General features: G+C 51.3%; 1 long non-coding RNA gene across 1 annotated transcript in view; it reads right to left on the reverse strand.

The window, feature by feature from the left end:
- The window catches only part of LOC103349254 (uncharacterized), a 29,182-nt gene extending 29,015 nt beyond the window's left edge, over window positions 1–167 (reverse strand). Inside the window, exon 1 of the long non-coding RNA XR_007921545.2 lies at window positions 11–167. This is a non-coding gene — a long non-coding RNA (uncharacterized lncRNA). The remainder of the gene's footprint in view (window positions 1–10) is intronic.
- Window positions 168–8,152: the final 7,985 nt, after the last annotated feature.

Raw genomic sequence — 8,152 nt, forward strand, 5'->3', positions numbered from 1 at the left:
GTTCCCTCACCTCCAGGAAGACATGAGCGAGCGTGGCCACATTCGGGCTTGGGTGCTGGTGAGCACTGCCCCTTTCATAGGTCCAACCCCAGGCAAGTCCACTGGGAGGCACTGAGGAGCCTTTGTCCTCATCTGGTTCTTCTCAAACACTGGGTTCAGGCCCAGTTTTCCCGAGTCCTCCTCCTATAGGAACTCTGTGGTGACAAAATGACATCACAATGCACGACGTCCAGTCGCCACGTCTGGTCCCTGTGCTCACGTGTTTAGTGACGGCCTCCCCGCTGGAGGGTGGGCTGCAGGAGGTAGGATCTGTGTGTGCTCTTGCCAAGCATGGGCCCCCAGGGCCTAGCAGGACCCCTGTCTTCTAGAGATAGCTATAATATTGGTCAGAGCAATGGAAGTCTGTCCATAGTTTAAAAACACTCAGGCCATAAAACCCAACTACGCATATGTAGAGTTCACCTTACCCAGAGTTCTCTGCAAGGGCCTTCTTGGTCTGGTTGTCTGGCATGCTTCCAATATATATTATGCTCATGTAGTGCCCTCTCATCACTGCTTCATTTTTGTAATGACATTTAGTTTAGATATTTTCCATATATCAGCCCTGATAAAATAGAGTATAGCATCTTTATTATGATAGGCATCAACAAGCAAACTTTCCTTTACCTCCCTCTTTACACTTTATGGTAAGTAGTGGGGTGGGAAATGCATTCATAGATCATTTCTAGGCAAAACTGTGACACTAACAGCTTTTTTCCGATATGCTGTCTTTCTATTTTACTAGAAACAGGAGTCAGGGCTCTCGAAGAGAACAAGCTTATCATTCTGAACTTGGCTGTGTTCGTATACTGTGTTTCTGCATTTTTTGAATGCAAAACATTCACATAATGAATAGTGCTGTGACATTAAAAAGAACAGATAGAAGAAAGGAAGAGAGGAAGGAAAGAAAAAAGGGAGAGGGGGTGATTATGCATGGATGGAAAGATGGATGGACGAATGGACGGATGGATAGATGGATGGATACAAAGATGACGGATGGAAGGAAGGAAAGAAGGGTGGACAGACAGATGGAACAGATTTTTTTAATGGCTGCTGAAATTGCTCCCAGCTCTGACAATCCATTGTGCTCTACATCAGTTTCATTATTTCTCCTTCCTCCCACAAAGAGTAAAGTTGGAAGCTTCAGGGCTCCTGTTCATGCAACAGGTCACACAAGGAGGGGTGCATACCCGAAGCACAGAGCAGATGGCCTGGCTCTCCCTGTCACGGTGAGACACTGGAGCGCCATCCGCTAGTCTCTTTCTGGTCCTAGCTGAGCTGGCCTTCTGGGTCACAGAGAATCTAGGGCCCGGGACTCTGCTCCAGCACTGTGGCTCACCAGGATCCTGGGTGGATGGACAGGGGCTGAGGCAAATTCTCTGGGCACAGAGAGCCACACTCTTCCGTGCGAAGGGCTGGCCACATGGCCTCGAGTGTTTCCCAGCAGATGGCCGTCAGAAGGACTGACTGGGCTGCCATGTGGCTGCCTGGCATGGGTCGGCTGGCTTCACTCCCAGGACCCAGAGCCTCCGAGCTCTCTGAGCTCTGCCTCCGTGGTCCCTCTGCACCCCTCTCACCAGGGGCTGGAGTCTTTTCATTTATTTGGGAGTGTGTGGTCAGGGTGGGGAATACATTCTGCGAGTGTGCATGCAAATATTTCTGCCTTAAATTTAAACCAGCATGCTTTTAAAATTCAGTCTTCTGATTCCATAGTGACTACTTTCCCTGCAAAAAACAGTGGGCAACTCAGTGTGGCTCTCCGGGTTGCAGAGAAGTAGGCTTAAGCCAGGGGTTGCTTCTCAAACAGTGACACTCAATGGGTATCAGAACTGAGTCTCTCACTCAACAGCTGTGCAGTGAGGTCGGAGAGGCTACTTGCCTAACAAATTCCAGGGTGGGGCAGAATAACAAGGCTCTCTGGGAAACAAAGAAAAGATGGGGTGGGGAGGGGATGAGGGAGAGAAAGAGGAAAGGGAGAAGGAGGAAAGGAGAAAGAGGAGGAAGGAGGAGAGGCAAAGAGAGAGGAAGAAAGGTATCTGAAAGGAAAGAGCAAGAAAGAACAAGCATGTCATGTAGCATGTCAAAATATTCCTGTACTTTTCACAAATTGGAGACTTGGGGACAGTAGGAGAGAGAGAGATTGAGACAGAGATAGAGAAACAGAGGTAGAGGTAGATAGTGATAGAGACACTGGTAGAGACAGAGACAGAGATAGAGATAGATGGATAGAGATATAGAGATAGAGATAGAGACAGAAGCAGAGCTGGAGATAAAGATAGAGACAGAGAGAAAAAGAGAGCAAGAGAGACAGAGAGAGAGGTGTAGCCAACAGGAGTACTGATCCACTTTTGTTTCAAACCAAGGCTGAAAACCAGATGGTAAAGAATTGTTTGTCAGCCCATTTGCACAGCCGGGGAAGGTCACAGAGGGTAGGGCAGGAGGGGAAACTGAGGCGCTGTAGGAGGGAAGCCTTCTTGCCCCCACCTCCCTCAGAGACGGCATGGAGCTGCAGTCGTGCCCACCCAGGGCCCTCCTCCTGGGCCAGCCCTTGGCACCCCTACTCCTGCCATCACCCACAGCTTCCCCAGATTCTCCAGACTGGCTGGAGCGGAGACAGGGAGTGGCATTTTCCTTCTCCCGGGCGAGGATCCAGGGCCGAGGGACAGTTTAGGAGCACAGAAGAGAGAGGCCAGAGTGCCCTTGAGCAGCTGGCACTTGCAGTCCAGGGTCTGGCGGCTGGGACTTGGCGGCCGAGGAGGGCAGGAAGGGCAGCTTGCTCTGGCTTCGCGCTGTCCTGTAGCTTATAAAGCAGGGAGGCCACAGCGGCCGGAAGTGGATGAGAAGCTCAAGAGCCCTCTGGGCCACTTGTCCTTCGTGCACTGGCACCTGCAGCTGCAAGGCCCATGAGAGTCTTTCAAGCCCACGCCCACCAGCCCTCGAGAGAAACACTAGGAGACCTCAGGCGAGGGCTGTGCCCACTGCTCAGCCGACGGGCGGTGTCCGGCTCGCCTTCACAGGTGAGGTTTCCAACTGGGGTTCCTGGTGACTCTCCAGAGACTACAGAGGGCCGGGGACTGCAAGCCCACATGCCACCCAGACAGTGGCAGGCCAGGAAATGCAAATGAGCCAGGAGGCCCGGATGTGAGAAACCTCAGAGGAGTAAAGGGGCGGCTCCAGCTGACGGCTGCCATGTGGGTCCTTGAACCCCGCTCTCTGAGATCCAAGGTTTTGGGGAGAACCTAGGAATCTAGAAAATTTTTTTTTCAAAAGCCATTATAACGGAGAAGGACATTTAGGCTAGCTGTTAAGATCCCCATACCCCACGCTACAATACCTGGGTCCCATTCCCAGCTCTGCTTCCTGAAGCCAGCTTCCTGCTGATACAGACCCAGGGGGCAGGGGTGATGGTTAAGTAATGGGGTTCCTGCATCCTTGTGGGAGACTTGGATTGAGTCCCCAGCTCCAGGCTGCAGTCCCTCAGGGGATGGAATAGGAGGCGGCAGAGTGGGCATTGGGGGACTGACCAGCGAATCGGAGCTCTCTCTTGCTTGCGCACCCTCTCTCATAAATTCCATCTTTTTTCAAGCAATAGTAACCGTGTGCCAACACTGCTCTAAGCACTCTGTATTTTGCGTTATTTGAAGTTCACCTATGACCTTTGGGGGAAGTTCTAGAATTCTCCACCGCCTCCCTTTATCCAAGGTGGATATGGTCTAAGACCCTAGCAGATGTCTGAATCCATGGATGCTCCTGAGCTCTGTATAGGCTATGTTGTCTCCAATACACACACATATGATAAACTTTAATTTCGAAATTAAGCACGGTCAGAGATTAACCACAACGACTAATGATAAAACAGAATGATTATAACCACACACCACAATGCAAGTAATGTCAATGTGTTATCTCTCTCTCTCTCTCTCCCTTTCTCTCTCAAAATACCTTAGGCTACTGTACTCACGTTTCCTGTGATAAGGTGAGGTGACACAACAGTATCTATGGTGATGAGAGGGAGCGAGGTGAATGATGAAGGCACAGGGCATAAGGCTTACTGGAACACAAGTGCTGGGATACCACAACAGTCGCTCTGGCACCCAACATGGTTGCTAGGTGACTGACAGACAGGTGGTGGAGACACTGGACAGGACAGAGCCAGATGTTATCGATTTCATCACACCACTCGAAATGGTACACAATGTGCTTGTTTCTGGAATTTTCCATATATTATTTTCAGACTGGGGTCAAAGGTGGTAAACAAAACCGTGCAAAGTGAGGCCACAGGTAAGAAGACAAGTGTGTAACTAGTCCCATTTCACAGATGAGGAGCCCAAGACCTAGGGAGGTCATAGAACTTGCCTAGGGTCTTCCAACCCATGAAGTAGCAGAGCCAGACTCTGAATTGAGGCAGTGTGGCTCCCAATCCAGTCCCTGCTGCTCTCCTGCTGGGCAGAACACAAGTGTCTGGATTCCTTTGCTGTGTAACCAAAGACCACAAACTCAGCAGCTTCACAACACCCGTTTGTTAGCGCAGGGTTCTGGAGGTCAGAGTTCAAGTGGCTCAGCAGGGGCATCCACTCAGGGTCTGGTTAAGATGTTGGCTTAGCCGGGCTTGCCCCGGAGGCTCTAGGGAGGTCAGCCTCCAGGCCCACTCAGTTCCTGTGGTTGTCACACTGAGTTCCCATTTCCTTGCGCTCTGTCGGGTTGACCTTGACCTCTGGCAGCTGCTCTCAAACCTTTGCACCTGAGCCACTCCATCTCCAAACCTACAGAAGCTGTCAGCTCCTCCCTGTGCTTGAAGTCGCCCTGCCTTGCCTTCTGCTACCGTCCAGGGAACTTTCTCCTTTGAATGGGCGTGCCTGGGAGGGGCAGGCCCACCTGGATCCTCTCTGTAGCTCAAGTTCAACTGACTTATGCCTTCAACTCCATCCCCTGGGTCCTGCTGTACAATCCCCTCACAGCAGGACCCAGACGCCTGTTTGAATAATCAGGGGATGGCCACCTTGGGAGCCCTGGCTTTAAATTCTGCCTGTGCTGACACTTTAAAAAAAATGAAATCAAATCTTGCTCAGGCTAAACAAACACATCTGCAGGGCAGGCGTCTCATTCTGCAGTCTAACCCTCCTGGGAACTCCACACATGTTTACGGAGCATTCACTGGGTGCTGGCGCTGTGCTAAGCACCGGGAACCCAGCAGGGGACAAGCAGACAAGCCCCTGCCCGGTGCATCCTACGGGCATCCGTGGGCTGACACCGGAGTCCGACTCCTGTGCCCCGTTCCTGCTCCTCGGCTGGAGTATTGATTTGTCTTCAGTTACATGCTCCACCAACCCTGTTTGTCTTTTTCCCTCCACCCTGAATATTCATGACCACGAGCTGCTCTGATTTCCTAATCAGTCTCCAAGGCGAGCTACATTTAAACAGCGGCCACATCTAACACCTCTGTTCCCGAGCTTGGGAAGTCTTGGCCAGAGCAAAGACAACTGCACACAATCAGAAGCCTGCTGGGTTCTGGGTCCGGGAGGGCAGCTGGCGGTCAGGGGCCAGGCACCAGATGCAGGCGGGCACTGGGAGGGCAAGAGGAGCCTGGCTAAGCTCCTGACTGCCTGGCAGGGAAGCCCTGTGGTTTGAGAGAGCAAGCACCCTCACAGAGGGGCGCTTTCTAAAAGGAAGGTGTTTCTCCCTCCACGTGGGGCTTTAACATTCCTGAGGACTGAGAGGGTACCTGCTGCTGAAATGTGATTATGCGCAGCCCGTGGTCTGATCCAATATGCATGGCGTATGGATTAATATTCTCATTAGTTCCGCTTCGTTAGCATTTCCTGAGCCCCTTGCACTCAGTGCTTAGGAATTCCAGCATCTCCCCCTCACTTTGTACGGTTTTCATCCCGCTTGCTGTGGAGCAGATCAGAAAGGGAGCTGACCACTTACAAACCAGATCTGTCTGCCGATGGCTCTCAGAGTGTGATACCCAGGGGGAAACAGAGACCACACATGGAGTCTGAACAGGGACCCCCTTGGTTGGAATTAATCTGCTCCTCCTCTACACTTTTTTTTTTTTTTGACAGGCAGAGTTAGAGAGAGAGAGAGAGAGAGAGAGAGAGAGGTCTTCCTTTTGCCGTTGGTTCACCCTCCAATGGCCACCACGGCCGGCGTGCTGAGGCCAGTGCACTGCGCCAATCCGAAGGCAGGAGCCAGGTGCTTCTCCTGGTCTCCCATGTAGGTGCAGGGCCCAAGCACTTGGGCCATCCTCCACTGCACTCCCTGGCCACAGCAGAGAGCTGGCCTGGAAGAGGGGCAACTGGGACAGAATCCGGCGCCCCGACCGGGACAGAACCCGGTGTGCCAGCGTCGCAGGCGGAGGATTAGCCTATTGAGCCACAGCGCCAGCTTAAAAAAAAGATTTATTTTATTTATTTGAAAGAGTTACACAGAGAGAGGAGAGAGGAGAGAGGAGAGAGGAGAGAGAGAGAGGTCTTCCATCCTCTGGTTCACTCCTCAATTGGCTGCAACGGATCGGAGCTGCACCGATCTGAGGCCAGGAGCCAGGAGCTTCTTCTAGGTCTCCCACGTGGGTGTAGGGGCCCAAGGACTTGGGCCATCTTCTACTGCTTTCCCAGGCCATAGCAGAGAGCTGGATTGGAAGTGGAGCAGCCAGGACTTGAACTGGTACCCATGTAGGATGCTGGAGCTGCAGACACTGGTGTTACTCGCTAAGCCACAGTGCCGGCCCCTATGCTCCTTTTAACACGGACCCTGGAAGGCTGGGATTAATTGTGGGTAGGGAGGCGCTAAGACCAGACCTTAAGACGTGGTTGAACTTGACTGAGAACTGCCTCCCCTCTCCTGATTCCTGGGGAAATGCTGCCAGGCTCCATAGGGGTCCCCTTGCCCCTCTGGCATGTCGGGGATCAGAGGTAGACCACCAAGGTCCTATTCACATCAATGTTTAATAGACCTACTGAGACAGGCAATGACCAGCTTCGGCTGGGACTCACAGGACTTAAATTGTGAGAAATAAAAGGGTAGAGGGGTTTGAAGCCCGCCCTTCCACCCTCAAGGTGGGGCTCTGGAGATTAACAGTAATAAGAAAACACAATATATATTTATATATGATTATTACTTACAATAGTACTAATATTATATTATTTTAATATTATTATTGTCACCATGGAGCATTCATTTAGTTCAGCAGTTGAGGCTTGGGTTGGGATACCCATTCCTGTATCAGATGTCAGGGTTTGAGTGCCAGCTCCACTTCTGATTCCAGCTTCCTGCTAATGTGGACTGTGGGAGGCAGCAATGGTCGCTTAAGTAGTTGGGTTCTTGCCACCCCCGTGGGAAACCTGGGTTGCATTCCTAGCTGCTGGTTTCTGGCTCCCAGGTTCCACCCGGTCCAGACCCAGCCATTGTAGACATCTGAGGAATGAACCAGTGATGGAAGTGTTCTCTCTCTCTCTCTCTGACGCTCTCCCTCTCCCCTACCTCTCCTTCTCTCATCTCCGCTCTTAAATAAATAAATAAACAAGTTTTTAAAAGAGCACACACACTAGGCATACATTGTGCGGAGTGTGGTCTGTTTTATTTATTTATTTTTATTTGAAAGGCAGAGACAGAGACAAATGGAGAGTGATATGTTGCTTCACTTCCCAAATAACCGTAATAGCCAGCATTAGGCCAGGTTGACACTAGGAGTCCAGAACTCAACCTGGATCTCCCACATGAGTGACAGGGTCTCAAGTACTTGTGCCAGCACCTGTTGCCACCCATGGTGCACGTTAACAGGAAGCTGGTATCAGAAGCAGAACCAGGACTGGGAATCCAGGCACTCCAATATGGGATACGGGTGTCCCAAGCAGCGTCTCAACTGCTCCACCAAATGCCCCTCCCCGTGATCTCAAATAACCCCAAAGGGTGACTGCTATTATTACTAGCACTTTTTTTAAAGAATTATTTTATTTATTTGAAAGACAGAGTTACAGAGAGAGGTAGAGACAGAGAGAGAGGTCTTCCTTTCCACTGGTTCACTCCCCAAATGACTGCATTGGCCAGAGCCGAGCTGATCCGGAGCCAGGAGCAAGGAGCTTCTTCCGGGTCTCCCATGTGGGTGCAGGGG

The sequence above is a fragment of the Oryctolagus cuniculus genome, chromosome 10 (assembly GCF_964237555.1).
Source record: "Oryctolagus cuniculus chromosome 10, mOryCun1.1, whole genome shotgun sequence".
In the NCBI taxonomy this organism is placed as follows: domain Eukaryota; kingdom Metazoa; phylum Chordata; class Mammalia; order Lagomorpha; family Leporidae; genus Oryctolagus; species Oryctolagus cuniculus.